Below are 25,054 nucleotides of genomic sequence, written 5' to 3' on the forward strand. Positions count from 1 at the left end.
GAGTCTATGGAGGGATGAGCTTTTGCTAATGCTCAGCGAAGGGTTACCATGTATGTGCTAATGTTTAACAGAGGAGAGTTGTGCTAACTCGCTCGTGTTAATGTTTGAACAAAAGGAAACTGCTTTGATATGCTTGCGGTGATGTTTAGCACAGGACGGAGCTCTGTTGGCAACTCCGTGTTAGTGGTTTAGCACGGTCGTGTGTGTGTTGAGTATAACACGAAAGACAGCTAAGGAGATACGCTTGTGTTAGAACCTAACACAGGGGATAGGGCAGACTGTAGCACGGAACAGAGGTGCGAGGAAACAGGCTCACGTTATGTATATGTGTTAGTTTAACACGGCCGTCAACCACCGAGTTAAGGTTTAACACACTGGTAGAGCTGTTGAGTAAGCGTGTCTTGGGTTGAATATTTAACCCACAAGATGATTCCCTGGGCTGAAGGCACTGTTAATTGCATTTTTTTTTTACGGACACAACCTCGCGATAGAATCTACCATGCAGAGGATAACACAGTAGTGAGGGTCGTATCATTATTCTTAAGATTGGTTTGCGAATCACCAGCTTAGAGAGAGAGAGAGAGAGAGAGAGAGAGAGAGAGAGAGAGAGAGAGAGAGCATCTCCCTATGTGTGTCTTTTCGCCCCCTGTTCACAAAATCGTAGAACATCTTAATGAAGAGGAAGAACATATTCGTAGTGCTCTGAGTCACCCCCAATACACCAGCCTGTCTCATAACTTAGATAGCAGGAAGTTTAGTAGAGTCCATGCTAGTTTTTTGTGGTTATAAAAAACGGGAGATTAGGTCCATTTTCTCTCGCCCCTCTTTTTTTTTTTTTTTTTGACGCATTTGTGTAAGATGTATTTAATGGTGAGACGATGGTTTTTTTTCAAGAAATAGAACTCATATTTTCTCATTGTTACATTAAGTTTTCGGTAGAATAGAGGCACTATAATGTGGATATGCAAAAATCACGGGAATTTTTTTTTTTAGTGGAATACAGTTATTATAGGTATAGAAAATGGAAGAGGGGCGGCTAAGCCCTGGCGACAGGCCATTCATCTTACTTATTGTAATCTTAAAATGAACGGCGAGAGGTTTCGTCTTCTACTATGAGTCTTGGGCCTTAGAGACAGCTCTCTCTCTCTCTCTCTCTCTCTCTCTCTCTCTCTCTCTCTCTCTCTCTCTCTCTCTCTCTCTCTCTAGCCCATTTGCATATCTTCGATTACCTAACTCAAAAGTTGGCTCACATTTATTTCATCGTGGTGGGTACCAGGCTGGAAATGGAAAGGGGTCACTTTTTTTTTTTTCCTATTCATTTAAAGGTATTTATTGTTTTATGTCGTTTTTTCATGATTCTCTCTCTCTCTCTCTCTCTCTCTCTCTCTCTCTCTCTCTCTCTCTCTCTCTCTCTCTCTCTCTCTCTCCACTTTATTTATGTGTATAATCATGTCTTTCTTTATATTTACGTAATCAATGAGTCATGCAAAGTTCTCATAAAACAAAAGTTTTTTTTTTAGGTATGGCCTATCATCTTCGGCGAAAGTTTCAGTCATTCTCTCTTATTTATTTACAGTGTCTTAGCATTGATGTAACTTATCAAAGTATGAGAGTCATTTAGAGAGAGAGAGAGATCAAATATTTTTCATTTCTTTTTTACCATATATATTTTACAGAAAGCAATAATGATAATAATAATAATAATAATAATAGTAGTAGTAATAATAATAATGATAATAATAGTAATTAAGAAGAAAAAGGAGAGCAATAATGATGATAATAATAAAAAGAAGAAGAAGGAAAGCAATAATGATAATAATAAGAAGAAGGAGAGCAATAATAGTTTCATCCAATATCATTATCATTTTCACAGTACGTAAATCGTACAGCATAATTGATGAACTGTATTCCTATTCCAGTCAATCAGGTCAACAGTCTGCAGCCGCCGATACAGGAGTGACCCAGTTTCCCCTTCAATCAACCAGAGCCTTTGACGCGGTCGCTTCCACACAGGTAAAAAAAAAAAAAAAAAAATGAAAATCTCCCGTTCTCTCCAAGTCACGGACGAGAGTCTGTTGGCTGGACTTTAATCATTGCTTATTAGGCGTCGTAAAATTCCATCATAATGAATAGGTTGGAACACCCCCCATCATCCCCACCGCTCCAGTGGTCCACAACAACTCAAGGGAAAAGGTCGGGGTGGTGGTAAGGTGGCTGAAGAAGGAGTTCAGGGTTCCTTTCGGTCTACAGCAGCTCCCTGAATGGTGCCCCTTTGCATGGTCGATGCTGAGGAGTTATGTCCACACTTTGTTTATGGTTTCTAAGTGTGGTCTCTTGGAGGACGAAATTGAACCCCCTTTTTTTTGACATTTATTATCCCTTTTAGCGCGCGTTTAAGCCCCGGGTGTGTGTAAATACGTAGAAGAAAAAATGGATTAAAAAAAAAGTGATTTTTGCGTGAGGGCAAAAAAGTAAGGAAGAAGTAGATTAAGTAGGACACCAAGAGTGAGGGACAGGTAGATCCAGTGGGTACGTAGGGTAAGGAAGAGGCGGATTAAGTAGAGAGTGATCGGCAAGTAGATGAAGTAGACAAGAGAGTGAGGAATAGGTAGATGAAGTTGACGCGAGAGTGGGGACCAGGTAGATAAAGTAGACACGAGAGGGGTACAGGTAGATACAGTAGACGCGAGACCTAGGAACGAGTAGGTAAAGTATACACAATAGAAAAATATACAGAAAGACGAAACGATTAAGGAGCTCGTAGATAAGGTAGACAGCAAGAAACAAGTAGATAAAGTACGCATGAAATATGGAGTAAGTAGATGAAATAGACACCAGCGTGGTAAAAGTAGACAATGCAGACGCGATGAGTAAAGAGTCGGTAGACACGATGATTAAGTGGGGGATGGGGTGGATTGTGGGGGTGGTACTAGACAGATACGGTGATTAAGGGGGTGGGGGTTACTAGAAGTAGACGGGGTAGATAGGGTGTGGGTATATCCCCATGGGTACATGGGTAGGGGTACTGAGGTAGTCAAGCGCTTTCCCAGCCATAGGTAGAGGCACTTGTTCATTGGCAAATGATACGACCAATTGGAGCACTCGAGGTAGATTTAGGTCAAACCAGCCTAGGTGGATATTGACAACACTTGAAGAACAAAGATACACATGAACAGATGATGAGCATATGTATGAACAGATGACGAACGTAGACAGAGCTAAGGAGATGATGTACATAGGTACAAATATCTGTGGATTTCAAACACAGAGAAACTGATGAATATGTATTTTGATTCTGTTTTTTGGAGACTTTGATTTCTCAACAAGGATATATAGACACGGCTTGATCGAGTAGACGCCATTGAACAGCCTTTCAGAACAGGCCTCCGTGGGGTGGAGGTCCGCTTCCCTAACAGCGCGTCGAGAGGTCTTGTGTTCGTGTCTCACAACCGGGTTAGTCATTATGTGTATATACCACGACAGAGAAGGGATGCGGCCGTCTTTCTTCGTCTGTTCCTGGCGCTACTTCCTCCACGCGGGAAACGGCGGTCAGGTCTTGAGGGTGTATGATAATTTGAGCAAATTGGTCGACCATAAACGATTGAGGTTCTTCGCAGTTTAGCACACGTGACAGCGCGTCATTAAGACCCTCGGCTCTCGTGTTAGCACCGCTGCCAGCGTTGTGGCTAGCGAGATGTGTGTCCTGGCCACACGCTGAGCGAACGAGGGCCAAACCACGGAACGAGCTCGTTAACGGAGAGATTCTCCAATCGGCTGAGGGTTCCGGCATCGAAGAGGGACAGTATGGGTAGGGGGGGGAAGGATGATCCCCTTTGGGAAGGATGAACAGCTGGATTGACTGTGAACCGGCTAGCCATGTCCGGGACTCGAACCTGGGCTGGCGAGATCCGTGAGTCGCATCGCTAACCACTGCGCCGCGCCACGGAGGTTCGTGTATGTGTGTGTGTGTGTGTGTGTGTCATTTAACGTGGCTGAAATTTCCAACAACGATTATGTTAATAAGCTTACGATCGTACATTAATAAGCTTAGGGACGCTTATTGACACAATGATGCCTCTGAATCCAATATCAATTTAAGACAAAAAAGAAAACTTTTTCATATTTGCATGAGAGAAACGTATTTATTTTTTCTTTTCATTAAAAAAAACGCCATGCATTATGACCTCCTATTTCTATCAGCAACAGAAAACGGTGTATCAAAACAACCATGGTATGATAGGAGGAAGGAAAACGAGAAATGACAATAGAAAACGAGAAGTAGGAGAGGAGGATGCACCCTGGGGTCAACACAAGGCTAGCACTACGGTGTACCTTTGGCTGACTCCACCACGCTACAACATGCATTTAGACGGCCCTATTTGCCAGGCCGGGAGGCTCAGGGGACGATGTCAGTGTTACCGTACACTATTGGCTACACTGAGCAGGCATGACAACACTTCTGGCTACACTGACCAGACAGTAGAGCACCCAAGTCTGTAGTATTGACACTCCCACCCCCTTTTCCACTGGTTACACTGTAGGCGTCTGCGTCACCTCCTAGCTACACTGTATTCATGTGTGCCACCACCTGGCTACACTGTAGGCGTCTGTGTCACCACCTGGCTACACTGTATGCATCTGTGTCACCACCTGGCTACACTGTAGGCATCTGTGTCACCTCCTGGCTACACTGTAGGCATGTATCACCACCTGGCTACACTGTAGGCATCTGTGTCACCACCTGGCTACACTGTAGGCATCTGTGTCACCACCTGGCTACACTGTAGGCATCTGTGTCACCACCTGGCTACACTGTAGGCATCTGTGTCACCACCTGGCTACACTGTAGGCGTGTATCACCACCTGGCTACACTGTAGGCATCTGTGTCACCACCTGGCTACACTGTAGGCATCTGTGTCACCACCTGGCTACACTGTAGGCGTGTATCACCACCTGGATACACTGTAGGCATCTGTGTCACCACCTGGCTACACTGTAGGCATATGTCACCGCCTGGCTACACTGTAGGCATCTGTGTCACCTCCTGGCTACACTGTAGGCATGTATCACCACCTGGCTACACTGTAGGCATCTGTGTCACCACCTGGCTACACTGTAGGCGTGTATCACCACCTGGCTGCACTGTACCACTGCTGTATGGATCGACTGTTAGTAGTAGTAGTAGTAGTATAGTAGTAGTAGTAGTAGTAGTAGCAGCAGTAATAGTGGTAGCTAGTTAGTGGCAGAGAAAATTTCATCAGTTGCGTGAGGCTAAGAGAGAGAGAGAGACAGAGACAGACAGACAGACTGACTGACGGACAGATAAATAAAGCCAACTGGTTGTCTGGCCACCACACATTTCCCTTGTTCACTAAAGACTCAGGCAGCCAGGCAGGGGGGCATGTGAACGCCTGTGTGTGTGTGTGTGGCCGCCAGGAAGGAGAAAGAGAAGAACGGATAGAAATCTTTTTAACTCGTGTTTATTTGTTTGAGAAAACTTTCGGATAAGGTTGGTGTTTTTTACTTCCTGTTTGTCGCTGGGGGAAACGAGGTATGTCAGATGTAAGGCCCAATATTAAAGGCCCAAAGGTCGGGGTAAGGGCTAAGGTATAGGGATTTTATCCTCGATGGGCCTTTTTTTTTTTTTTTTTTTTTTTTTTCTTAGTGGCTCGACCCCTGCCTGCCTGAAGCAAACGGCGAACTCTAAGGAAGTGGCGGGAATATATGGCCATGTTTACAGTTTGTACACTTTGCTCTGATATACAGATTAAAACTTGCCCATTCGGTTAAAAAGATTTATATATATATATATATATATATATATATATATATATATATATATATATATATATATATATATAGCCTCTGATGATGTGATTATTACACAAAAGTGCACTTGGGAACTTACCGTCTTTCATTTCCCCGTGGACTATATATATATATATATATATATATATATATATATATATATATATATATATATATATATATGTGTGTGTGTGTGTGTTACCGGACTCCGCCTGTTTGTGCTTACACCGAGTCACCTTTAACAAGGTTGTATCACTCTTGCGTTCCAGTAACTGGGGTAAACCTCCAAGCCTCTACGTACCAGAGCCGATATGCGCAGGAATCACTTATAATCGGGAAGACCAAGGAGTCAAAAAACAATTTGTGTCTCATGGTAGATTTTCGTCTGTTTTCCGTTTTCCTTCCAGGTGTACCGCGAGTCTGTCGCCAGTTGCCACTGGTCGTCCCAGTGTCCGTGGTCTGTACGTCACTTGACACTTGACCTCGGGGAATAACGTGTTCCCTCATAGCCACTGTGTTTTGCCCCCGCGGCCGTGAACGAAGAGCAGAGCACAGTGATGTTATTGGTCGAAGCACCCCACGACCCAACGCTCCGTAGGAATAGTACGTGTGAGATTTGAGGGAGAGAGAGAGAGAGAGAGAGAGGGAAGATGGTTGTACTTGTGTCTTTTGTTCTGTGAGATTAACTTACCCCTCAACCCTCCCTTCCCCACCACGTCCTCTCAACTCAACCTTCCTCCCCTTCCCTCCCTCCATCCCCTTTGGCTATGAAGGGACCTGGCGTGTACTCCAACAGCGGGTGGGTGAGGTTTGGCGGCGCGCGTACTCTGAGACGTGTCGCTTGTCTTTACGGCACAGACCGCCCGCTAGCTAGCCGGTAGGGGTCCGGGAGGGTGTGGTTGGTCCGCCACGCCACCCTCACCCACACCCCCGTGTCGTGCCGTGTTCCCACCTACCTGCACGTCGTAAGGGACCCATGCGCGGAACTCCCGGTGTCACAACACCGCCGCGTTTTGCAAGTGGCGTCTTTTACCCCGGGATGAGACCTGGCCTTCGCGTGGCGGCCCGTGATGGTCATCATTATCCCGGTAATTACGCAGAGTATAATTGACCTCTGCCCTCCTACGCTCACTCACTCACTCTCCCCTCGCCACCACACTCCCTCAAACCCCACCCACCCATCCCCCATCCTCGGAGGTCATTTCTCGTTTGTTGGTGTTACCTTTGCCTACTAAGGCTCGGGGGGATGGGTGTGGGGATGGATGGGGAGTCAAGCGAGTCGTGTTGAAGGGGGAGGAAGGGAGTGGGGAGTGGGGAAGGAAGGCGGGTGGCTCCGTGAGATTCTTCAGTTCCCAATTTACGTCAGTATTAAGTCGGTAGTATTATGAAACATCGGATTATGGTAAGAGCGACAGAAGTGACGGAACGTTTAAGTTCTTTATACTTTGTAACTTTATAAGTTAGCAGTAAGACTATTAATTAAACTCACGAGACCCGACATCGTCCATAGCATAGCTTGTTACCCCTGTAGAAATGAACTGTTAAATGTTCACATTTCTGACGTTCCAATGAGAATATTTAGGGAGAAAGTAGCAGTTAAAGCGACGACGAAAATGCATCGAGTGTGCAAAAGTGAAAAAAAGATTAAGTGATTTAGTGGAGTGATTAACCAAAGGGAACTGAACAACTGCCATGGTAATTTGAACAAATGCCCTCTCGTTACGCAGAAGAGAGACGAGAGTCCGTATTGGGTCAGGTAAGTACCAGGTCAACACTTAGGCAGTTCGCCTGACCCGGGGGTTTAGAACGCCAGCACCTACCACAGTCCCGGGCTAACAGCAGGGTCCTATCGTCTGCAGAAAGGGGACAGCGCCAGTAAGGGCCCAGCAGCAACGGTAGGTGGCCGGGCAACAGTGAGGACTGAGAAAGAGAGAGAGAATTAACAGTTTGTAGAAGGAAACGGTGGGTCGTACCCAGGACCTATGCAGGGCGCACCGCCCTCTGTGGGCAGTAGTGCACGTAAGGGCCGACTTGACCTTGTTTGAACGTGGACCGTCGCTGAGCGAGGACTGCCGCACGCCCGTATTCCCGTGCAGCTTGACTTCTCTTCAGCCAAGATCATATTCTAAGGACGTGTGCAACCAGTGGAGGTTCCCTTAAGTGAACTTTTAACACCAGAGACTAAGCAGAACCGCTGGTCAGTATTAGGGGGCAGGAATTACAGTGTATAGCTCGTTTTGCATTGACCTTCAGTTTAAGTGCGTTTAGTTAACTTTCCCAAACGCTTGTGAATTAAAAGTTCTCTTAGTTACTATCAGCCGGCGTGGCTGGGTGCATGCCACAGTATTTCTACCGCAGTTATTGGATTTTAGACTTTAAACGTAAGAATGCTAGAGGCCTTTTCCTTATCACGGAGGAAAGTGAGTGGTCACAGTATGCTTGGCAGTCCATTGGCTTATTTGGGTCATTGATGCTTGATTAAGGGGTCTTCTATGGCTTATGGGCCCCCATGGTATTCTTCGTTGATCATGAGCATTCACCACTCGCTCACTGCTAGTTGTTTCTTCCTATTTTTATATTTTTCATACCCCTCTCATTTTTTTTTTTTTTAATTTTCCAAAGGAAGGAACAGAGAAGGGGGCCAGGTGAGGATATTCCCTCAAAGGCCCAGTCCTCTATTCTTAACGCTACCTCGCTAATGCGGGAAATGGCGAATAGTATGAAAGAAAAGAAATATATATATATATATATATAGTCTGTTGTGCTATGTGAATTTCGTCTCCCGATATCCATTGCCTGCAGCAGTCTGGTAAATACAAGTCACGCGTCTCGGTCCATGACCGTTCGAGTTGTATCTTAACGGATCTCAAGTGACGAACAGAGACAGCAGTGAACTTATTTTAGTGATATCAGCGCTTGAGGCCATCACCAACTCCTAGATTCCACATAGAAAGGTAAGAAAAACCTGGTACGTTCAGTGGTTTGGGGTAAGGTGGGCGATGGCAGTCGATAATGTTGCCATGTAGGGAGGTTTGGGCTTAATGTTTTGATCCGGTTGTGAGAAGTTCGAATCCATTCGAATCCATAGAGCATAGAGATTATTTTTTTTCTCTCTCCGTCTAAGAAACATACGCACATAGATGTATGGCACTGGGCCCTTTCAGCCAGACCTTCGTTAAGTTTGTGATGCGTCTTGTTTGGGTAAAACCGACGCAGACGATGGCAATTGACGGTTTCGAACAATGAAGATCTCGTGAGACGAAAACGAACAGCATGTACTCAAAACAAAGCCTGTTTGTTTGCAGATCTTTTCAAGATTTTGATTTGACTTAGTCCGGTGATTTAACTTCTTATTCCGTTGATTTAACTTCTTATTCCGTTGATTTAACTTAAGTCCGTTGATTTAACTTAAGTCCGTTGATTTAACATCTTATTCCGTTGATTTAACTTAGTCCGTTGATTTAACTTAGTCCGTTGATTTATCTTGGTCCGTTGATTTAATTTAGTCCGTTGATTTAACTTATGTCCGTTGATGTAACTTAGTCCGTTGATTTGATTTAGTCCGTTGACTTAAGTCCGTTGATTTAACTTGATCCTTTGACTTCAGTTAGACACATTGAGTGTGATAAACTAAGGTAACATTTTGAAGGTTTCAGAAGCTTGGCTTCGTGGGATTTCAAAATACATGAGAGGATTGCCTTACGTGAATATCATTTCACCTTTTTATTTTAGTATTTCGAGTTTATGTTACTGTTTTGTAGTGAACAGGTGTCATTAGTCCGCTTAAATGTATTTGCATAGTAAATATTGCCCTTTCCTACTTTGCACCGAGCAAGTATACATTGAACGCAACGAAACGATTCGAACTAGTATGCGAAACAGTATCGACCCATGTATATTTAATTCATGGGCTGACTAAGTGCTTGGGGGGGAGGCTGTGGCTGTGTTCCATCGTTATCACGCAAATTGGTCAAGACACACACACACACACACACAGTTTACGTGATAACGTCAGCCCACACCGATATCAATGATAAGAAATCAGGTTCGCGCGCACCTTCATCCACCCACGCGAACAAGAATATATCAAGAGCCAGTTGTTCCTCGTGCCAGCAAGGAGGGCATAACCGCGTGTCGTCCTCGTTGTTGCACAATGTATGAGTGATAATCATGACCCACTTATGATACGTAGTCTGGCCCAACCGTTCATCCGGCACGATAGCGTACCACATATTTTTTTTTACCTCCTTGATCCACAGATGAAAATGTGTGCACTTGACATACATGATGCAGGTTACTTTTCGTACCTTTGAATGTAGTAGAAACATGGAACTATTATTATTATTATTATTATTATTATTATTATTATTATTATTATTATTATTATTTTCATTATGATTATTATTTGTATTATTATTATTATTATTATTATTGTTATTATAATTATTATTATAATTATTGTTGATATTATTATTATTATTATTATTATTATTATTATTATTACTACAACTGCGAGTTCACAAAGACCCTGATATATTCTCATCGTCCGGATGAAGCAAATACAATTCTAATCTTACAATATTTATATCACATTAACAACGTGTTCCATTACCGAGATTAACCAGATTAACAAAAATGACAAAATAACTCTCAGTATTTTAATGCTCACTATTTTGATTATAACGTTAGGAGAGCCCGGATTATAATGTTACGCATAACTTTTTTTTTTTGGTGGGGTGGGGGTATGTGTTATGTTCATGCTATCTCGACGCTTTCATAACTTACGTTGCCATCTCGTCAACGTAGAGGTGTGTGCGAGGGTCGGGGGGGGAGGTGACGATGCAGGAGCCAGTAAAAAAAGGTAAATGATATGGGGGGACATTGTGGCGTCGCTGCTCTACCTCTCGCGCATCCCTGGGGGCGCGGCAAGCAAACACACACACACACACACACACACACACACACACATCTTTACGACCCTAAGATCATAATGGTTAATCATAGATATCTCCAATAGCTGCTCCGCCATGAATACAAATGGACGTCTAGGGAACCCCTGCTCCCTCCCTGCGGCGTCTCGCTCTGCCCACGCGATGTGCTTGCGATAAAATTGGCGTTTCCCGTATACTCCAACATAGCAGATAACGTAGGGAAGAGAGCGAAGGTATAAAACGCGCTGGTTCTGTACACACACGCGCGCACGGACACACTCCTCTCCTTCTTCTTCTTCTTCTTCCGAGCCCGTTTTCTTTGCTCTCTCAGCGTTCCATCCCCATAACTCGGCAGACAGTCTCGAGGGGAAACTTTTTTATTGTCAATTTTCAAAAGCTGCAATATCCCCCGGGCGGTTTATGAAGCGGGCGGACCAAACCCAAACCCAGCCCAACCCCATCCCCCTACAGGCTATTGGATATGGGGGACTTCGGGTCGATAAGGGCAAACTTTCGCTGGTTCGGCATGTATGACGGAGGGGAATCGCAGATAAAGGCGACGAATATTTCAAGACATATTGGTAATGGGAGTCCTTAGATTGCTCCCAAAGGACGTGTGGTCGTCGGCATAATAAGGCTTGGGAGTAACAGAAGAGAATGGGGACGATGTAAGCTTGAGGGAGTCGGTGGGGGATGCTTTTGAGTGATATGTACTGAAAAAAGGCTCGAGGAAGGGGAGTGTCCCCATGTAAAGGGAGTATAGAAACAATAGCGTCGTCGGAGGATTTTTTTTTTATATGCTTCAGCGCAACCCAGATACTTTCGTACAAGTCTGTTGGGCAAATGCAGTACGCCGATTTCTCATCTTGAGGTAGAGGTAGATTTGACTGCCTTTTGAACCTAAATCTACTTTTTGGGTAAACAGTACTCTTGAGATTTTCAAGATATTTTCCTCTTTGTGCTACATAATTACATTCTAGTGTGAGACTGGCAAGTGTAGCCTTGTATAAGTACATGATCCTGTATGAGGCCTTGTCTGCCCAGTTACCTTATACTGTCTTCTCTGTTACCAATGACACTGGAGGGATGTGAAGTCCCCGACCGACTTGTAGATAATTCTGTGAGTGCCGTTAACGTAGTTCCTCAAACTAAGCAGTACGTAACCCCAAAAAAGCGCATCTTAGAAGGGGAAGGGGGGGAAACTTTGAGTTTCATACCTTACTCGGATCTCGTTAAGTTAGCTAATGAGGAATACTGAACCTCAGGTCAACCTGAAAATATGTTAAGTTAGTTCTGTTGGTTGCCTCTTGGTACGCTCAACCCTCCACCGCTTCGTCTAGCCTAAACCCTTCATCTCAACTGTGGTTGACACTAGTGTGGACGTGTTGCCTTGCCCAGCTCAACACCTAAGTTTAATCCAGCTGGTATGATTAGCCCAGTTCTCCCAACGGTTATGGAGACTAGTCATTTCATGGGGGGGGGGTTATGCCTAGATAGATTTATACCAGTCTTGAGAACAACCTCTCTTGACAGACGACCTTGATGTAACTTTTTCCGCCGATGCACAAAATCACCTCTGATAACTATTTTTGACACCATTATTTTTTCTCTGATGTTACTGAAACGTTCCGGGTTCTGGTCGGCTCTTTTAACTAGTGGTCAACATAGTTATCATGACCTACATTATTAATTTATTTGTTGTGAGCCAAGCGAAAGTTTTCATCTTGAATGATGTTTTAAATCTTTATTTTTTTTTTTAACTCCATCTCTTAAACACTCTAGTGAAAACTATATTTTCCACCGTCGATTCCTCTTTACTGTGGTGAAGTGACTGAAAACGGCACACACTCGCCGAAAGACAAGGGATGTACCAGTTTATGGAACAAGCTTCGTTCGTGTATCAAAGATAATGAGACAATTGGTTGCTGTGTGGGTATCTAACATGACTCGCTTCGATGTACAAGTCTTTTTTTTCCTGGGGCAGTGGTGATTCGTTCTGTTCACGTCTGGGTGGTTTGTTAGTCGTTTGGTCTACCCACTACCAGGGTCGTTAAGGCCGTCAGTGTCAGGTCATAACAGCGGGTCGAAGAAGACCTCCTCGTGACACATCACACGGTGTCTCGCAATGCCGCGTGTATACGCCACTTGCTGAAGCTGATGCCTCTCCTTCATGGTTCGTTGGTTAAGCTGGGGGTCTGTAGGCCTGTCTACTGATAGGGTCGTTAAAGGCTTTACGAGGCGGTGATTATCTAGATGGGATTAATTATCTTGAACCCACCTTCCACCCAACTCGATTTTACCCGCCAGTGCTTCAACAGAGGGGACTCGGCCTTGTGTATCTGTACAGCGACACACTGAGGTGGAATTCAGCTCAGCTCCACCCATCCCAAATTCAAATACGTGGCCTTTTTTTTTTTTTTTCTTTTGCCTGTAGCACCACAGCTTAGGCTAGCATGGCCAGACACAACATAGCCCAGCTTTAACGATAGCTTAGGCTAGCATAGCCAGACACAACATAGCCCAGCTTTAACAACAGCTTAGGCTAGCATAACCAGACACAACATAGCCCAGCTTTAACAACAGCTTAGGCTAGCATAGCCAGACACAACATAGCCCAGCTTTAACAACAGCTTAGGCTAGCATAGCCAGACACAACATAGCCCAGCTTTAACAACAGCTTAGGCTAGCATAGCCAGACACAATATAGCCCAGCTTTAACAACAGCTTAGGCTAGCATAGCCAGACACAACATAGCCCAGCTTTAACAACAGCTTAGGCTAGCATAGCCAGACACAACATAGCCCAGCTTTAACAACAGCTTGGGCTAGCATAGCCAGGCACAACATAGCCCAGCTTTAACAACAGTCTGCCCTTTGCTACATCGAAGTCAACATCGAACTGACTCAGCTCTCCAAGACGGGCAAAGAGCAGCACCCAATTACCCAGTTGACCCGCGTTACAGTAGTTTACCCACCACAGCAAACTCCTTGTTAAGTAACCAACCCCCCTCGACTCGCCTCTGTCCGGGCTTCCACCGCGAGACGCGGCGTGAGTAAATGTTATCCACCATTGGAACTACCACCAGAGATAAAACTTAGCCAAGTTCTTATCTCGACTTTTCCCTCCTCCCCGGACGTCATCGGCAACTGCTCAGAACTGTCGGACTTTGGCTAACAATATCCATTTCCTGCACAGTGGCGGTGTCTGGCATCCTCCCCCTCCTCCTCCCCTCGCCCTGGGGGAAAGGGAGAGGGGATGATTTCTCCTCCAGCACCAGTTACCAAGTAAGGATCTTAATTCTTTTTTCTTTTTCTAGAACTGGATTACACTCAAGCGCGACGCGGGGTCGAGTATATTTCGAGAGAGAGAGAGAGACTATCTGGCAAGCTGTGATTTAGTCTTTTTCTTCTTTTTGTAGCTCGAGTGAGTGAGTGGTGGAGGTGGAGGGGGGAAAAATGGTGGATGAGACGATATCAATTGTTATAGGAGACGTTTTATTATTATTTTTTTTTCCCCTAGTATCCGAAGTTCCTCGATTTTCGTGTGATATATTGTTAGTACTACCCCTCTCTCTCTCCTTGGCCCTTCCTATATTTTTCTTATAACAAGAAATGTAAGATTTATTGTTATTTACTATTTTTTTTTTTCTCTCTCTTGTGCTTGATCACCGTTTCCCGCCTTAGCGAGGTAGCGCCAGGAACAGACGAAGAAGAAAGGCCACATCCGCTCTCATTCATTCTTCAGCTGTTATGTCTAATGCACATTATTATTATTATTATTATTATTATTATTATTATTATTATTATTATTATTGTTTTTATTATTGCGATGCAGGAAGACAGTAATTAATTAATAATCTCAGGAAATCACGGGAGGTTATTGATGATAACGGAGATGAAAGTAAAAAACCATTTGAATATTTTGAGTTAGTGACAAGTCAGTCAACTTCTGTATTGTGTACATAGTGTGAAAAGCAATTTGGACTTGTATAACAAATACGTGATTATTCTCGCACCGTGAGGAAGATGTACGAGCCTTTTTGTGTCTAGATTGTGTTCGAATCTCCTCACGAACCGAGTGGAACTGTATCGGTAACAGAGTCGGAATCTTTGTTGTGCTGCAAGATGAACTGGTTTAGAAAACGGGGGTTATTTTCGCGAAGTTAGATGAGGCGTTTCAGGAAGCATTTCGAATCGTTCAATGAAGCACTGAATTGTGTTAGGGAGCGAGTCGAACAGTTTCGTCAAGCAGGCAAAGTTATATATATATATATATATCACCCACCCCCTCCCCGCTGTAAAGGTTACGTCATCGGCTAGGCCATTACACCCATGGGTCGCATCATCGTGCCCAGGGGTTCGAACCTTCGTGCTCAAGGATCGTACCGTCGTGTGCTCAAGGGTCGTACCGTCGTGTGCTCAAGGGTCGTACCGTCATGTGCTCAAGGGTCGTACCGTCGTGTGCTCAAGGGTCGTACCGTCTTGTGCTCAAGGGTCGTACCGTCGTGTGCTTAAAGGGTCGCACCGTCGCACGCTTCAGCCGCGTCCTGCTCAGGCCCTTTCCATCATTAGTTACGCGAGGGCGTGAGGCGAAGGGGAGTGCCAGCCCTCGCTTGAGAACGGTTCTCGTGAGGCAGGACCCACACACAGGAAATGCTCCCATTCACGGGTCGGGCAGGCGAATCTAAATGTCAGATTTGCTCTCGTTTCCAAAAATGTCGTGAGGCATCCCATGAAAGATGCAGAAAACAGGATACGGTCGCGTTATATACAGCACTGAGAACCATTATGAGGTAGGTATATCAGGGAGGGAGAGAGAGAGAGAGAGAGAGAGAGAGAGAGAGAGAGAGAGAGAGAGAGAGAGAGAGAGAGAGTGGGGGAGAAGGTTGATGGAGGCGGTAGGGAAATTTTGGTCTCGGGCTGCTGGTTGTGGAGGGGGGAGACTTGTGGTCTGAAGTTGTGAGTTTAAGGGGAGGAACTTGGGGGTGTTTATAGAAGGGACTGGGGGGAGAGACATGTCGAAGCTCCGCACTAACTTAGTCGAGAACTTCAGAGGTGTAGACATCGCCCACGTCATCTGCTCCAGCTGCTGCGCCGCCGACGCTGCTTTCCATCCCCCTGGCGGTGGCGAGCCTAACTGCAGGAAGGAATACAGAACCTGCGAGGGAGTGAGAGCGAACCATACCTTTCGAACCCTCGAACTGTTAATAGTGACTTCGCGGATGTATTGCTCTCCAGGGATGGGATTGCTCGTAGGGATTTCTGAACTTCGGGTTTGAAAGTGATATTTGAGATTTGTATCACCGAGGACAAGACTACTGTAAAGTGAACGCGTCCAGTATGGTTGTGATTCATTTTGCTGGTTCCCGAAGCAGTTGGTTCGTGAAGCAATTGGTTCCTAAAGCAGTTGGTTCCTGAAGGAGTTGGTTCCGAAACAGTTGGTTCCTGAAGGAGTTTGTTCCTGAATCAGTTGGTTCCTGAGGCACTTTGTTCCTGAGGCACTTGGTTCCTGAGGCACTTGGTTCCTGAAGCAATTGGTTCCTGAAACAGTTGGTTTCGAAGTGGGTTCATGTGGTGGTTGGCTTAGCTGGCACCATTCGTGAGAACCACCCACGTCCCACAGCTGGGTAAGGAAAGTTCCCTCGGGCAGACTCTGGTCTGATACTTTTAGCTTCGGTAATTATTTTCTCGTTGTTAAAGCTAACTTACGAGAGGGAAGACCTTGAGGGGTATTTCTCTCTCTCTCTCTCTCTCTCTCTCTCTCTCTCTCTCTCTCTCTCTCTCCTTCCTCTTCGCCTTCAAGAAGACCAAGCGTTCCTTGACGTCGCCTCCAAAAAACGGGTGTGTTGTTGAATCGTCTGCTGTAAGGGAAGGAGGGTTGTCTGCACGGGAGCAGCGGCAGTGAGGGGAAGAGGCGCGCGGAGTGCAGTAGAAGAACCTCAAGCAGCAGTAACAGTAGGAGCGGAGCAGGGCAGCAGAACTTCCAGCGGCAGTTCAGCAGGAGCAAGTTTAGCAGTTCAGCACAAGTGTGTGTGTGTGAGGGGGGGGGGTCCCTCTCTGCATGTTGTTGTTGCCTTTTTAACCCAGGATTGACAAGGCGGTTAATTAATGACTTGAAGTCGTCTGGGAGAGGGGGACGCTGGCCAGAGAAATGATCATTACAGTCATATATATGGACGGAAAAAAGATAGACCGGAAGGTGATGGACTGTCTGTCCAGCTCGTCATTCTGGTGTTGGGGTTGGATGCGTGGGTGATTGGGTCGTGATTAAGACGAGGCGGAGTCTGTGAATGATTGGGTCAAGTGATTAGGGAAAGGGGAACCACCTTCGTAGGGGCGCTGGAGAGAGAGAGGAATTAGGCCAGACGGGATCATGTTCTGTGTACCCTTGTCTGTTGTGAATGGGTTCGACCCTCGACCTTATGTGGTGGAAGATGATGTTTACTGCTTTTTACACACACACACACACACACACACACACACACACACACACAGGAGAGTAACTAGGTACCGTTACTAGAATTAGGAGGGGTGCATTACAGGGAAAAGTTAAGAGGTCTTCAGATTTTTTTCCCCCCATCGTGGAAGAGAGAAGGCTAAGGGGTGACCTGATCACAATCTCTTAAGTTTTTAAGCCGGTTTGAGGAAGTCACCGTGGACGTATAGGAATATCTTGGTCACGCACAAAATTGTGATCCTTTCCAATATATATATATATATATATATATATATATATATATATATATATATATATATATATATATATATATATATATATATCGTGAAAGAGTTGAAATATTTTCCACTTGGCTGTTATAACGTGACGCAGACGACCTTAACGACCCTGGCAGTTGATAGGCTTAAAGTCCAAATACCCAGCCAGCGAACGCTTGCAGACTCGCCTGATTGACAGCGAACATTTTAGCTGACCCAAAGCAACTATTTACCCACCCCCTGCCTCCAGACCTATGTACAGTTCCAACCACCTATTCCTCACTACACTTCCAGGAGCTCCCCTTAAGAAACCCCCTCCCTCCCACCAAATTCAACTCGCAGAAAGTCAAGTCACCCAAGAACAGTTATGGGCATATTTTTTTTATTGATGAATTGAATCTTTCGTTTTGATAGTTACGTGAATTAGAATTTATACAAGTAATTTTTGTTTTCCTATCCACAAAACTAACCTAAGTAAGTCGGTGGTTCATTCTCAATTAAACGTACGTGATTGTTGCACTCGCTTTCTTGATGAATTTTCTCGACGGGAGCAGAAAAATACAACAGGTCCCCAGCCTTCGCCGGTATCCTTCGGGTGGGGGGGAGTTGTAAAATGTAGATTTATTCATGAGAAAAGGTTTAAATGAGAACAGGTGGTGGTAAGTACTGATATTTTCCTCCCCCTCTCCCTCCCCACGAACATTGGCATCTGTTGTCTGGAAGAGTCGGTGTGGTGGTCTGTATATATATATATATATATATATATATATATATATATATATATATATATATATATATATATATATAATATATATATATATATAATATATATATATATATATATATATATATATATATATATATATATATATATATATATATATATATATATATATATATATATATATATATAGATAGATAGATAGATAGATACATACATAGATAGATACATAGATACATAGATAGATACATAGATAGATAGATATAGTAGGCCTAGTGTTGTTTTGAAGGGGATGGCAGTATGAGAGAGAGAGAGGGAGGGAGGGATGGAGCGAGGGAGGGAGGGAGAGAGAGGACTCTCCCGCGACACGACTTGTTCTTCAAGAAAAGTATCGAAGTTGATTACAGGGTTGAGTGAGCTCAAGTCCGACGGGTTAAAACGGGATTGGCGGAGCATAGCGAAGTGTGGCGAAGGGTATGACAAGGGAGAAGGAAGAAGAAGAAGAGGGAGGAGGAGGAGGGGGAGAAGGAGTAGGAGGAAGAAGAGAAGGAGGAGGAGGAGGAGCAGCAGCAGATGGATTTGCACACAGACGAAGTCGTTCCAAAGGGTTAAGGAAGATTAGTTCAGAGGTTGGAAGAGTTGGGAGGGAACGATGGGTGAAAATTGGCCTCCTCGACGGAGGTAAGAAATGAAGTTGCACGTTGTAAGGGGAAGACTTGGACGGTGGGTGTGGGTGAGGGACTGGAACTAATTCTGGAAATGACAAAGATGTCACGTGGGATGTTTGCAATCGCTGGAACTAGCAGTAGAGGGAGGGATAGAGACTTAGTGGCATTATATATATATATATATATATATATATATATATATATATATATATATATATATATATAAAGATATTTTGTGTGATTTTATTTGTGTGTGTGTGTGTGGGTGAATGTGTTTATGTTTGTACTTGATGGACGCATTTGCTGATAACAGGCAAAAATAATCTACCTTAGAAAGGTCGTTTGAAGGGTCGAATAAGTCACGGACGTCAGATATCCATGTGGCTATGTGTAGAATCCTATATACACTGCATATCTCGTACTACTGTGGTGTAAATGTTTCACTTAAAGGCGACGAGAAGAGAGATATGAATCGGAGGCAAAATTGTAAATCTCATGTTACAATATGCGTGTAGAGACACTGGCTTGATGAGCGGTAAGACAAATGTAAATGACTATTTTACGAAAAATATATATATATAAAAAAAGGAACTTTATAGGTTAGTATATGAGGCATATCATTACCTTCATAAATAGTTTTTTTTCGGTAAAAAAAAAAAAATGAAGTCTAATTAGTTTGATTCATTAATATTTTATGAGTTAGGGCTTAATTACGAATACAATTTCACAAATATTATGATTATTTTCTTTCCTCCTCCGCCTCCTCTCCCCTCAACCCCTAACATGAGTCATTCAGTATGCATGGTGCCGGGGAAGACCTTCCCTGTGCATGTCTACGGTTATATGTAGGTCGATGGGAGGTGATTGTGTCGTGGTACGTGACGTAACCACAGTACAATCAGACTTTTTAAGATTTTAAGATCTGTGCGTCGAGTACATAAGTGTCATTTTTCTCTTATAAAGGGGAGAGAGAATACTGTCCCACGTAATTCCCTGCATGTCGTAGGAGGCGACTACAAGGGAGAGGGAGCGGGAGGGCTGGAAATCCTCGCCTCCAGGTTTTACATTTTCCTGAAAGAAGGAACAGAGAAGGGGGGCCCCAGTAAGGATTTTCCCCCCTCTTAGGTTTAGTCTTCTTTTCTTCACGCCACCTCGCTAACGCGGGAAATGGCGAATATGTATAAAAAGAATTGATATTATTATTGTTGTTGTTGTGGTTGTTGTTGTGTAATGGAACGGGTTAGTACTGTAGTGGAATGCGTTGGTTTTGTTAGCTCCTTGAGCAAGACGGGACGACCCTTGAGCACGACGGTACGACCCTTGAGCAATACGTTACGACCCTTGAGCAAGCCGGAACGACCCTTGAGCCTGACGGTACGACCCTTGAGCAATACGTTACGACCCTTGAGCAATACGTTACGACCCTTGAGCACGACGGTACGACCCTTGAGCAATACGTTACTACCCTTGAGCAAGCCGGTACGACCCCTTGAGCAATGCGTTACGGCCCTTGAGCAAGCCGGTACGACCCTTGAGCACAGTGGCTTGATCCTTCTTAAGTGTCAGATTTCAAAGCCCAGGCCGTCATACTCTCCATGGAGGGTCGTACTCTCGTGTCTTGAGGTGGGGGGCGGTGTCGTCTCGTCGTCGTACTCTGTGGCTTTTAAAGTTTTCCCAGTGTGGTGGCCGCTGTGTGGCGTGGTGGTGGTGGCGGGGGGAAGGGGGAGTTGTCGTGAATATTTTCACCAACTCTGTGGGTTTTAGGAGCCGAGCGAGGCAGGAGCTGAGAATTTGCTGGGTAAACTTTGATACTAAAATGTGGTAGTGAACCCTTGACAAGTCGTGTGTGGTAAATGTGGCCGAGGTGAGGAGGGGGGTAGCAGCAGCAGGTCACGACGGCCTAAGGGCCCCTCCCAAGACCGAGTTGTGGGATGTGGTGGTGTATAAAGGCCTCTCCCGAAATGATCGCAAGGTTTACGTAAGGTCAGGGAAGGTCCCGGACTCAGCTGTGTGTGTGTGTGTGTGTTGTGGGCGTGTGTGTGTGAGGGAGGGAGGAGACCTCTGTATAACCATCGTAAGGTGTAGACGTAATGTAGAATTAACGAATCGTTTGCTCGCACAGCAACGTGAGCCGAGTGTACAACATTAAGCTTGGGCCTTCACAATCCCCGCTCGGCTTTCACAATCCCCGCTCGGCATTCCCAACCCCCGCTCGGCTTTCACAACCCCCGTTCGGCTTTCCCAACCCCCGTTCGGCTTTCCCAACCCCCGCTCGGCATTCACAACCCCCGCTCGGCATTCACAACCCCCGCTCGGCTTTTACAACCCCCGTTCGGCTTTCACAACCCCCGCTCGGCTTTTACAACCCCCGCTCGGTTTTCACAACCCCCGTTCGGCTTTTACAACCCCCGTTCGGCTTTCCCAACCCCCGCTCGGCATTCACAACCCCGCTCGGCATTCACAACCCCCGCTCGGCTTTCCCAACCCCCGCTCGGCATTCACAACCCCGCTCGGCATTCACAACCCCCGCTGCGTTCGGCATCACCTCAAGACACTCGGATGGCTAAGGATCACCAGCCGACGTCTGTCGCAATCAGGTTGGGGGGATCGAACCAACGTCCTCTCGACGCGTAGCTACGAACACCAGGGAACCCCTAAATCGCCCTACCCGTTGTTGTAGATCCCCTGAGGGTGGGTCAGCGATGCCTAGTGGTCATTTGTTGGGTGGGCGGGATCTCTCGTCCCCGAGTAACAAGCCGGTAAATTGATAATGTGTCTAACTACCAGAGAATTAAGTCATTAGCGAGAGTTATGACGGCGGGGGGTATGGCCGGATGACCGCTCGACCAAACCAACCGCAGGCAGCGAGTGGTGACCGGGTGTGTGTGCCGGATCCCTGAGGTATTCGATGCCTGCCATGATTAAGGCCATGGACATAAGCCGGATGTCGTCACTTTCAACCCCCTTCCACACCCCAAACCGGTTCTTTGCTCCACACCCCCAAACCGGTTCTTGCCTGAGGGAGGCCATCTGAGATGAGTAACACACTGGCGCGGGTGGGTATGTGAGGCATTTACAGATGAGTAGGTGAGTGAAATGTCAGATACACACTCTCTCTCTCTCTCTCTCTCTCTCTCTCTCTCTCTCTCTCTCTCTCTCTCTCTCTCTCTCTCTCTCTCTCTCTCTCTCTCTCTGCATGGCTGGATTCTTTAAGGACAATGTTGGTAACTCCATAGATGCTCTATTGACGGATCACAGTTTCATCAACTCGCCCTCTGGGGGATCTGCCATTATTCCAAAAGGGTCTTCGCTCAGTGGACGTGAACAACATTGTCTTCATGACGCTCGTTGCCTGAAGTCAGCCACGGCTGTGGAGAGAGTCTGGTGGGTCTCTCGTCTCGCTCGGTAACGTTTTCCGGAGAGGGAGTTGATATAGCCCTGTAGATTCATTAAGGTATAGGTCATTTCTTGGGGGAAAATATATACGTTGGCTCAACGGGTAAAAAGAAAAGAAAAAAAAAAGACCGGAAGACCCTACGATTAATATCTAAAATTTTTTTTGATCAGTTCCGGGAAGAAATTGTTTGACAGTTGCCAGAGGGTTTCTTCTCTCTTCTTTCTTCGTCTTCTCCTCCTTCTTATTCTTCTTCTTCTTCTTCGTCTTCTTCTTCTTCTTCTTCTTCTTCTTCTTCTTCTCCTCCTCCTTCTATTTCTTCTTCCTCTTCTTGGTCTGATTTCTTACGTTGTGACGTTACGAAACTGCATCTTCCTTGGGGCAAATAGACCTCGAGAGGAACCCATTATGAAGATCACAACCCATACTTCTTCATCTCTGCATCTACCTACCCCGACCGTGTTTGATTTTGACCGAGACAATCGACCTGGCATCGCGAGGACCACTTTGCCATGGTTGGTGCGAGAGCATGGGGAAAACGGGGACCCCTCTCCCGCCGCCGTGGTCGTGGCGTCATCATCGGATGCGGGTCATTATCAGGGCTCGTGCTGGCTGGCGGGTCTCGTAATACCAACAGCGTCTGATTGATGTCTCGTCCTCAACGCAGGTGATGGTCTCTCGGTCACTGTCCTTGCCAGAGGCCCCCGGCGCCGCCATCCACCCCCGTGCCGTGCGGCGGAACACGCGATGTTCCCCACCTCAACTTCGAGTGTCGTATTTGTTTACATTTCTGAGAAGGAAGAATATATATATATATATATATATATATATATATATATATATATATTTATTTATTTATTTTATAGTATTGTTATTCCTTTATTCTTAGCAATATTTATTGGGTATTCCTGCATTATTATCATTATTATTATTATTTTTTTTATTATTATTAAAACCTTTGTTTTGTCTGTGATCCCAATAGGTGTATGGGCCTTTGTTTGTCTTGTTGTAAATTGGCCATAAAGGTGTTCAGTATCAACTGTCATTGATGAACGAGCTGGTACTTTCAGATGAGTAGTATATGGTCTCAATAAATCGAATCGTATCTTTAAAAAAAAAAAAAAAGATAAGCAGAAAATTGAATGCATGGATCCCCTTTTTTTTTTTCCAGATGCAGGGAAATTTAGGATCCTTTTTTTTCCCCAGGTACAGGGAAAATTAGAATTTTTTTTTTTTCAATAAAAGCATTAGGGCAAATATATATATATATATGTCATCTCCAATATTTATGAAAATAACATTTTATCCCGTAATTACCTGGTGGAATTACATTTTGCTGCTGGAAATACAACATGTTGAATTGACGGGGCGGTCTCATGAATTGTTAAGTTATAAATGTACATTTTGTGGGAAGGACAGCGTGCCGATGTATGTGTATAGCAGCTTGTCCAATATGTTTATATTAGTGTTGCCTATTATATAAATGTAAGAATGAGACAGTAGAAAGGATTTATATATATATATATATATATATATATATATATATATATATATATATATATATATATATATATATATGGAGCGCTGCAAGTGCCCAGTTGAATGGGGTTTTGGGGATTCGTATATAATTAGACTAATAAACTTTAAAAGGCTCGTGAGGTAAGACAGGGGTAGGGGCCGAGGTGGATGACCCATGGTAAATGGGGTGAATGGAAACCCCCACCCACCCATTTGCCATGAGGCGGGAGAGCTTTGGTGTCTCTTCATAAATGTCATTGGAAGGAAGCTTTTACGAAGATGGGGTTGAAAGTGGACATTCAGGTGGAGGGTGATAGATGAAAGGGGATGGGAGGGAGGGAGATTTATAGTGAAGGCGTAGGTGGTTTGATGGAGAGGGGGGCTATTGTGTATCCATATTGTTATGGATACACAAGGCTATGGTGATGGAGAGTGAACATTACCATATGTGGAAGGTTATGGTGAGAGAGAGAGAGAGAGAGAGAGAGAGAGAGAGAGAGAGAGAGAGAGAGAGAGAGGGACTACCATGGACAGGAGAAGGTTATGGTGATGGAAAGCGAGGTAGAGTGAAACAGTTGAGATGGATAGTTGATACAGAGGGAGAGCTTGGGAAGGAATGGTAAGCTTCGCCTTTGGCAGAGGAAGTGATGTGAGTTGAGGGAGGCGATGATGAACGTGAACAGCGGCTGGAGATGAACAGAAATGCTACGTGAGAAGTGAGGATAGGAAAGGTATGATGGAAAGGCTAAGACGAGGAGGATAGGTATAATAGAAAGGCTAGGCGAGAAGGATAGGTATGATAGAAAGGCTAGTTGGGGAAAAGGATAGGACAGTGTGATAGAAAAGCATGGTCTGGTTTTAGGATCTGATATAAGATGTTTAAAGAGAGAGAGAGAGAGAGAAATATTGCTGTTGTAGTGAGGTAAGGTAACGAAGTTGTGTGAGAAAATTAAAAAAGTTTAAGCAATAGTGATAAAAAAAAAGGGGGGGGGGTTGTTTAAGAAGATTCATTGAGAGAAAGGGTCGAAGAAAAGGTACAGAGAAAAAGAAGAGTGTAAAGGAAGATATTATAAAGTATGAGAAATGTGTTGATAATGTATTAATAAGGAAGCTGAGTAACGATGGGGTTTTAAGACAGAGGCGAAGATCTAATGAGAAAATGATGATGGAATGAGCCGAAGTACCTTGTTAGTGAAATAATGAACCATGACCACAAGGCCGAGACCCGCAGAAGAAAAGAGAACGGCGAAAACTTTCTCTGGCAGACCAACTCAACGAGAAAACATTGTAAGAAAATAAA

General features: G+C 44.8%; 1 long non-coding RNA gene across 5 annotated transcripts in view; it reads left to right on the plus strand.

Annotated features, from left to right (window-relative positions):
• The first annotated feature begins 1,998 nt into the window (after positions 1-1,998).
• Positions 1,999-25,054, plus strand: part of LOC139756353 (uncharacterized) — a 115,003-nt gene continuing 91,947 nt past the window's right edge. Inside the window, exon 1 of one of the 5 annotated variants that reach the window (XR_011714321.1) lies at positions 1,999-2,013. This is a non-coding gene — a long non-coding RNA (uncharacterized lncRNA). Of the gene's footprint in view, positions 2,014-7,689; positions 8,007-8,748; positions 8,764-25,054 lie in introns of those variants that run through there. The other 4 variants (XR_011714320.1, XR_011714319.1, XR_011714323.1 and 1 more) reach the window with 4 other exon arrangements.

The sequence above is a fragment of the Panulirus ornatus genome, chromosome 21 (assembly GCF_036320965.1).
Source record: "Panulirus ornatus isolate Po-2019 chromosome 21, ASM3632096v1, whole genome shotgun sequence".
In the NCBI taxonomy this organism is placed as follows: domain Eukaryota; kingdom Metazoa; phylum Arthropoda; class Malacostraca; order Decapoda; family Palinuridae; genus Panulirus; species Panulirus ornatus.